This window comes from Pseudorca crassidens, chromosome 5 (assembly GCF_039906515.1).
Source record: "Pseudorca crassidens isolate mPseCra1 chromosome 5, mPseCra1.hap1, whole genome shotgun sequence".
Lineage (NCBI taxonomy): Eukaryota > Metazoa > Chordata > Mammalia > Artiodactyla > Delphinidae > Pseudorca > Pseudorca crassidens.
The window spans coordinates 112,085,168-112,094,437 of record NC_090300.1 but is presented as its reverse complement, the minus strand read 5'-3'; the positions used below and the strand labels follow the sequence as shown (position 1 = coordinate 112,094,437).

The 9,270-nt window shown below is 40.6% G+C and overlaps 1 pseudogene; it reads right to left on the bottom strand.

The window, feature by feature from the left end:
- Positions 1 to 2,249: 2,249 nt before the first annotated feature.
- Positions 2,250 to 3,572, bottom strand: LOC137224314 (elongation factor 2 pseudogene; annotated as a pseudogene).
- Positions 3,573 to 9,270: the final 5,698 nt, after the last annotated feature.

Below are 9,270 nucleotides of genomic sequence, written 5' to 3'. Positions count from 1 at the left end.
ATATTCACTGGGGAAGGAGGAGTTCGGGGGTCATATTCCCTGATTTTCATCCCAGCTCCATCTTCCCAAGGTGAGGAGGGACTTTTGTCCTTATTTAGCTTAGATCAGAAGTGTCATGGTGTCAGTGCATGATGGGTACTTCTTATCTGTAAGGCTAATTTTATTGTAATGAGAGCACAATGAGCAACAGGTTACATTCGGATGCAGGAGATTCCCATTTTTCCCCACCTTTGTTTGCTTCCAGGACACTTATCACCCAAAAGGTGTGGTTTTCTGTCAGTCTGGAGGTTCCTGCTTTTCTTTGTCTGCTGAGGGACCTCCTCCCCCCCCCCCCAGCTGTTTGCAAGATGCAAGATTTCTGCCACCTGGCTCCTTCCACCATTTCTCTGCTCATATCTAGCTACCTGCCTGCTGTAACAGGTTCAGAATGCCCATGCCCACTCCAGGATATTTTAGGGTAATGGGTACTCTTACCATGGGAAATTAAGCAAAGTGATAGTTCTGATGGTTAAGGTGAGGCATACCTTTTTTTCTTCTATTTTATATTTTACAACTTCTCTAAGAGTAAAGGGATACCTTATTTAAATTTAGTGGGATCCCCAGAGATAAATGAAATTGAAGCTTCAGTTTTTATAAAAAGCAAGAAATGTTTCCAGTTGGTGCACCTGCAAATGCTAACATTAACTCAGAACCTATGTTGCAGATACATAAAATTTAATTGGTACTCCTGTATCTATTTGTTGTAGAAATTCTTTCAGTAAATTTTAGATTTCCAGCAAAGTTTGAACTTCCATTTTGGCACATTTGGCACACTGCAGTTTTTTGTTTGTTTCTTGGTGGTTACTGGATATATTTCGAGGGAGTCCTCTACATCCTGCTCATACTTACAAGTTCAGAGAGTTGCAAATCAGTCTCAGGGTTAGAGGCCTCTCCCATGGCAATAGTAGCTTTACTGGGATTAAGGATCCTCAACTGAAATCAGGTTTGAATATCCCCTCCCCTTAGCTGTGTCACTAGGGTACATGGGTGTTTCTCCCTATATCCTGGAGTATAAGGATATTTTTGCAATATAGGTAAAGGCATTTTTAAAAGTTGTAGCGAACCATCTGTTTTAGGAGTGTGGCCCTCAGCATGCTACATAGTGACTACTCTTCCTCCACATGGGAAAACCACTGACTGGCTTGCACATTGCACAGGGTACCAGTCTCTCCCTTAAGCACTCTAAAGGGTGGGACACACAATCATGGTCACAGGGTAAGAGTCATTGCTTTGAGCCTAGTGTCAATTATGGCTTATGTTAGAATCAAGACACATGATTCAATCTGAGAGGCACAGATAGTTCCCAGCCCAGACACATGAACTACAGCCATTTGAAGGAGGCCTCCAATTTCATATTACTAAATGCCAGTTATCAACACTTTCAACTTAGATCAGTTAAATCTATAAGAGAAACTTTGAGTGCTCAGTAAATGCAACACAAAGCAACACAGCTCAAAGCACAAACTAGCCAGCAGGCAACCCCTAAAAGTTCACACTTGCCAGCAGGCAACAAAACCAGTCAACAAGCAAAAGCATTAAAAGAAAGACCTTCCTGTGCTGGTCATTTTCTGGCCAACCCCCTCCAGTGCCAATCATTTTATTCACCCCACAGCGGTGGAATGGACCCTCCCCCTAAACTTTTGGTTAGGCTATTAAGACGTATTGTGCCACATTCAATTAGGAGGGGTTTTTCTTTACTTGTTTCACAGTCAGTACCATGCCTTTATTCCAATGGCACTAACGCAGCTGGAGGTGCTTACAGTGTCACTGCACAAGATTTCCTACCTTCTAGTTTCTGTCCAAAGAGAATGTCTACCTGCCTGTTCGTTCCCTCTTTCTGGGGGAAAATCCCCTATGGTCCCTTTACACAATTAAACCTCTTGCTGCGCCTATTTTTAAAATCTGCGGGGCACTTGAGTTTCCCTCTGAAGAAATGAAAGTCAAAGTATCGGGTGTCCCATCCCCTCCCTCAGCTCCACAAGCCAAATAAATACCTGCAGCGAGGGCACTTCTCTTGCCTCTGAAACCTTGAGCATCAAAAGAAATGGCATCAAGTGTTCCTGCTGAGTGATGGTCCGGAGTACGCTCCAGAAATCTGTCAGACGGAGCATCACTGTGTCTGGACCCTCTCAAGGTATCGTGAGGAGAACGCGAAGGCTTATTGTTGTGGTAAATATCGCGGCTGGGAGCTCGTGCTGCGCGAGTCCCGCCTACAATTTGTCCAGCAAGTCGGCCTGGGCTGGGATGCCTTCCGTCACACCTTTGTGCTCGTCGGTCTCAGCCCCCACCTGGCTGGGGTTGCCGGCTTCTGTCAAAGGGATCTCTGAGCAGGATCTGCCATTGGTCAAACACGCACTGCGGGAAAGCCCGGCTGTCGGCTTGGCTGGGACTTTGCCTTGGCGGTGAAGCCAAGGGATTTCGTTTTCAGGCACGTAGGCCTGCACCACAAACATGGGGCTTCCGGCCACCTGGAAATCCTCAAAGACGTGTCCCTGCTTCCAGTTCAGGACAGGATAGATGCCACCGACCACGTGTTCTATACAGGCGTTCCCACAGGAAGACGAGCTCCAGGAGCTGGGGCTGGGCAGTCAGCAGGCCCCGCAGGCGGAGCGCGGCCGGGCAGTGGGGATGATCCGGCAGCCCCCGCGCTCAGTGAAGTCTGCGCGCAGCCTCATTATCGTGAACATCAGAGCGCATGGCACGAAGGTGTTTCTCCTCACACAGTGGTCTCCTGCTTGGTGGCTCCCTGGAAGCTGCGGCACGCTGTTTTTCATCTCGTTGAGGTACTGCACGCCCTTGGCAGTGTCGGTGAGGACTTGGGGGCAGGTGCCGTGGGGTTCAAAGCACCTCTTCTTGCGGGCCTCGGCCACATCCCGTTCATACTTCTCCGCCGGGTACCGAGTTTGCTGCTTGAGCTCCTGGCAGGTGGAAACCTCATCCTGTTAAGTGCCTTTGGCCAGGCCGTCAGGGAAGGGCCACACCGTTATGTACAACCCATTGTGCTTGTTGGGGGACCTGGACAAGCAGAGCACATTCAAGTCTTCGCTTAAGGTCTCACGGCACAAGACAACTGGGTCGTATTTCTTGATGGGAATCAGACACAGCCCTCCTCCGCGTCCTTCAGGTGGATCTCCATGTGCTGCTCATCAGCCCCCGCAAAGATGTGCTTACCTGATTCCTCTATGATGCACTGCACTGTAGCGTTGGCCTCTTGGCCCCCCAGCTTCAGACCCTCTACCAGCTAGGGCAGGTCAGCCAAGTACTTGGCCTCCAAGGTAATCCTGACAACTGGCACTCACGCTGAACTTCATCACCTGTATGTTGTGGGCATATTCAGAAGTGGTGATGGTGCCCGTATTCACCGGAAACTGGTCGATGCCCAGTAGGCCCATAATGTTCCTCCAAGGCATGTCCTCGTTGTGCTCCACATAACGTCCCATCGTAAGGATTATTCTCTGGATCGGCTTCAGGTACAGATTTTCCTTCCTCTGGGGCATGAAATTGGGGGCACATATTGGGGTGATCATTCGCATTGTATACAAATGTCGTATCCTTATGTCGTACACCCAAAACTAATATAATGTTATATGTCAGTTATACCTTGATAAAAAATTATTTTTTTACAAAAAAATTAAGAAGGTATGAAAAGGTTTATTACTCACATAATGATACTTTCTTTAGAAAGCAGGGACATCTCCCAAGCAGGTCCAAAAGTGTCAGCTTGAGCAAAAGAAGTGTCTAGTTTGGCTTTTATTGTGATTCAGGGATAGCGTTGGAGTGAGCGTTCCTGTGAGTAGGCTAGGGTTTGCATGGTTTGAATTTCTGGCTGTTGCCAAAGGAGGGAACACCTAGTCTTTCTCATCAGCTTAGTAAGTTGTGTTGCAGAAGGGGGAAGAAGTGGTTGAAAGCTGTCAGCAGTTAAACGTCAAAAATGAAGTCGGAGTGTTTCATTAAAATGCCACATGAGTTCTCTATTTCAGGGCTTTTACAATGACTACTTTATCTTCCATGAGTTATCTTTCTACTGACAAAAATATAGCAAGATGTTGATGATTTCTTCTGTTGTTCTATAATTGTGGCGTAAGCTGAGAATAAACTACTTTAAGTACTTCACACTTTGAATTCAGAGAGCCACCAGAAGTTGGAATTATTGAGAGGTGGAAGTTAGAGAATGCACATGTGTCAGCCCTACTCATCCCCACCAATTACTATAGAATGCAGATTGCCAAATAAGAATGTGATTGGTGTCTGGGGAAGATTCTTTTTCATGGAAAGTGAGCCTTTGCCACTTTGAAGACATGGAAGTGAGGTCTATGAGTTTTGCTTCTAAAAATTGGTAAAGCCTTCAATAAGGGGAAACATTTTTCATTCTTTGTGCCTTTGCTTAGGAGGACTTACTGATACGGTCTTGTGCTAACAGAACAGAAGAAAGAAGAATAGGAAGGAGAACAAAAGTGGGAGAGAGAGAGTGAGCGAGAGAGGGTGTGAGAGAGAGTGTGTGTGTGTAGACTGTAAAACATGGAGCCAGGAACCTCTCTTCTAAGTGCATAGAGGAGCATTCTGCAGGGGTTCAGCAGACCTACAAGGACAGATAAAATTGGAGGATATAGTCTTGTCATTACACCTGATAATTTGGGGAATAAAGGGACAAAAAAGGGACAAGGACGTAGGCATTAGAGGAATGCAATACGAAGGTCATCAGCTGAAGGCCAGCTAAGAGATAAGGCCAAACCTACAAATGTAAAAATGCCTAGGGGAGCTGCACACAAATGAACACCTTATTATCATGGTGTTTGGAGCTCACAGACAAGGAATAGAATAGTTATATCCAAGCAAGGAAAAGACTGCAGTCCTGCCTATGGAAGTAAGGAAATATTGGGCATTTTACCTTTTCCTTCTCATGACTTAACAAACAAGAGGAACTAGTACCTAAAGAAGTAGGAGAAGGAGGTATATAAAGGACAGACCATAATTTTCTCTTCTTAACTCCATTTTTCTGTAGCCCATAGTAGGTCTAGTCTGTGCTGGATGTGGGAAAGGTAAGGGAGGAAAACTTACTGTTGAGTTTGAAACTGAGAATTAACTTGTAGCATTAACTTGAATCTGGTCTTTTAGTGAACTTTTAGCAGGAAATTTTACCATGGTACCACTTGAGGATAGTTATTAAAAAATAAAACTGAAAAATTTATGTCAGATACATTCACATAACTGGATCCTTCCAGACTTAAGCTGTCAGCTAAGGTGTTACATCCCTATAGAGACACCTCTTACTATCAAATTTGTGTTTTTGTAGCCTCAATTGTGAGAAAATGCAGTAGACAAATGGAATCTGAAGCTCACTGGCCTTCTCTGTCTTTCAAATGTGTGCACAAATGCTCAAACACATACAGAATTATCCAAATATACACTTATTATAGGATATATCACCTTCACCTATGGGGTGTTTATACAGCAAGAAAAGTAAGATTCTACAGACTGAACATTGAAAAACATCAATATTTGTTAAAGAATTGCTCACAGAGAAATGAGAGGAAGCAGAGTTAAAAAGTTGTAAGTGGACCAGAATAACATGGGGTTAAACTCGAAGAAGGAAGGGATGAGTGAAGGCAAAAAAATTCCCCTAGGGTAAATACTAAGATGTTCCACTGAGGGTAGTATTTTGGAGATCTAAGTGTCTTGGCAAAAAGTATTTCTACAACATGTAGAGAGAAGTAGTTTGAATAATGAATGAGAGTGGGGAAAAGTTGTTGAATACCAACCATGAAGCTGTATGGGAGCCCCTACATGTGGTAAAAAACAACCTTTCATAAACATCAACAGAAAATTTAAAAATAAAAAATATTTTACTTACCTATTTTTAAAAACTATCTCAGCTGGGAAAATGTCACTAGAAAAAAAATGGATATCCATTGCATAATTTTCATAAAAGACAGTTCCTACCCTACCTGGTTTGCAATTTATGACATCATCTAATGATGCCAACTGTGTAAGCTATAGTGGAATGCTACCTGAGTCATACACTAGGTTTGGGAACTGGCTAGCTGTACAGCCTTTGGAAGACATTTGTCTTCTCTGTATCTCAGTTTATGAATTTAGTCAATTTTGACTAAACCTCTAGGCTTTACATTTTTATTATACTCACATGTTCACAAATAATTCTCATTCCCACACAATGTAGAAGAACTAGGTCACCTGTGTTTATAATCCTACTCTCCCACTTAAAAGCTATATAAATTTGAGCAATTAACTTCTGCTATTAGTGTCTCAGTTTCCTCAATAAGTAAATTGGTATAATAATAGTAATCACTTTATAATGCTGTGATGAGGATAAGTGAAACATTATATGCAAAGACCTTCACAGAGTGCCTGGCACAAGGTAGTTGCTTAATAAACATTATTACATTATAATTGCATATAACTACAAAACAGTATACAGTATATCTAAACATATATACGTGTGAGTTCTTATATGTATGTGTGCATACACAGAGATAAGTATATCTCTAGTCCTCTTTAGTGTATGTGAATGTATATTTCTTTAAAAATATTTAACAACTTGGAACTTTGTAAAATCATTTTTCACAAAATCTGTATGTATAGATAGGAAGCTCAAAAAGTAGAATTTCTAGCTCTCAAGGGTTCCCACAAGAGGGGTGAAAGATTCTTTTTATAACTGGAAAAATTCAAGTACTTTTAGACAAATATGTACCAGAGACTATAATCCCCTTTCCTTTCCTACCATTGCACAGACAGCATTATGAACCGGAAAATTGTTTGATCAGCCACAGATAAGGAATTACAAATCTGGAAGTTCAAGAGTCGCATAAAGCAGATGTAAGGTTAATTTGCATGGTTTAGTTGCCTCCCAGATTTTTTCAATACATTTCAATGGCTTGAAACTCTGAAAACCTGATAGCAAATAAAAAGGTTTCTGTAGGCTGCCTGATTTCTTGCTGACTCAGCTGTCTGAAGGCAAAGCCAATTACTATGGCTTGCATTTCCTTGTACAGAAACCAGAACATATTCATTGTTAAATAGAGCCATTAAATATTTAGGGAAGGGAGAAAAGTTTCGTGAATTGAGATGATAACAGTGAAAAACTACCTATGGATATTTTCCTCTTAAACGACAAGAAAACACTTTTCTAAGAGTAACTTGAAAATCTCAAGCATGAAATATGATTTGATTTAATATCAATTCAGTGGTCTTTTTAATGTTGATTTTTTAGGTTGGCATATAAGAAAAAAAAAAGTCTCTGATATAAAGCTAAATTTTATCCTCAGAGTAATAAAAGAACCAATATGGTCTCCTGAACAAAGAACTAGCTGAAGAATTGGGATTCTATTTTTGGCCTCACCAGTGACTTGCTCAGTGACCTTGGACATATCACTTAAATGGCTTTGTGCCTCAAGGTTCCCAGCTGTAATATAGAGATTATAATGCCAGCCCCTACTGCATGGGCCTGTAGAACCATTTCAGTTTAGTTTGTTTAAAATCCCAAAGGCTTTTGAAACTATTGGAAATAACTGTTAAATTCAAACAAGATTATATTTTATTAATTTCTTTTCACTGTTTGATTTGGTGTTCTTGTAGTCTTTCATAATCCTTTTCCTACTAAAATAAATCACTGGGATAAAATTAATAGGTGGAGATTTTCATTGGATATTAAGGAACACTTCTAATAGAAAAGGAAAATTAAGAATACACTTCTGAGATCAACTGATATAATTTGTACTCCTTGGCATATTTAACTCATGATTCAAAAGAGAATTGGACTATGATCACATAACTTAGAACTTTTCAATAAATCTGTGATTGGCAATTTTCTTCTTATTCCAGGCCTCCTCACAATTTCTCTCTGTAACTTCTTTCAATCAAGATTTTCTCATGTCTCTACAAGTGCACTGATAATCCATCTCCATCTCTCCAAATCCAGAAAACCCATTAAAGCTCCTCTTAAATGCTGTGTCCTTCTAGATTTGTTCCCTCTGCATAGCAATATTTGCCATCCAATAAGGAGTTCTGAGTAGTTGAAGGACTTAAGTAAAAGGGACACTTCCTTTTTGATCTCTGTGCCCTTTTGTAATTTTTATATTTTTGAACTATATACATTTATTATTTGTTCAAAATTAATTAAATATTATTTTGTCAAAGTTGTTCTTCTCAAATTCCAAACTAGAACTCTCTACTCCAATCACAGAAATACCTTGGTTTGCTCTTCTTTCACAACACTTCTTAGAATTCTTCACCTTTGCATTATGTTACAAAATCTTAAAATCAAAGTACATTAAACAATTCTTACAAGTGAAATAGACTCAAACCAAAAAAAGCCGAAAAAGCCTCTGTTTATGTGTTTAAAAAGAAACACATAAAACAAGGCTATATATTGATCAGTTAATAAAATGTGATCAGAGATTTTCAAGAATCTAACCTATGTTTCAAACAGTGGTTCTCTATTCACTATTTCAGGGTTTGTGGTGTCTTTGTAGAATATAACTATCCACCATTAAAGAATCAGCTGTATCTATTTTATTTGTATCCACACACTGCCTTCAGCCATATTTTATAAATCTCCCTTTCAGTTCCACAGTAGCACATTTCTTGGGTACGTTTCTAACTTTCTGGTCATTTCAATTATAGACAAAAATTTGGCCAACTTTAAAGCTTCAGTTTCATATCCATTTTAATGCTCACCTCCTTATTTTCCCCCAAACTAACCAGATGGCTATCCCAAGAGTAGGAGTGAGGCTATAGCTCTTTTACTTTTACTTTTCTTGCTATTCTGGGGTCCCTTCTCCTGTGCTGAAATGGAAAATGACATGTGGTTACTCATTTGGGAGTTGCTGTAGTTCTCTCTTCTTTATCCCTGCTATTCTTCCTAAGACTAATGGACAACTGATGTTCTCTCTGTGGCAGACCATTTCTCCCTTTTTAGAAATAGCTCCTAAATCTGTTGACCTCTTTAGCCTTCAGCTTCTCTCTCTGAAAAATCCTTCCTTTTCCATGATTATCCTTGGACACATCTTAAAAGGGCAACAAAAAGCAAGGACCCCAGGTTTATTGTGTACACATGAGTCTAAAACTCTCCATATTTTTTCCAAATACCATTACAGTATGTAATTTCACATGACCTAAACCTTCACCATTACTAGGAGATAGAGGATACATGAACTTACTATCTTAATTTGTGAAATAAACAACGTATTCTAATAGATCTACAACCGAAGCTCC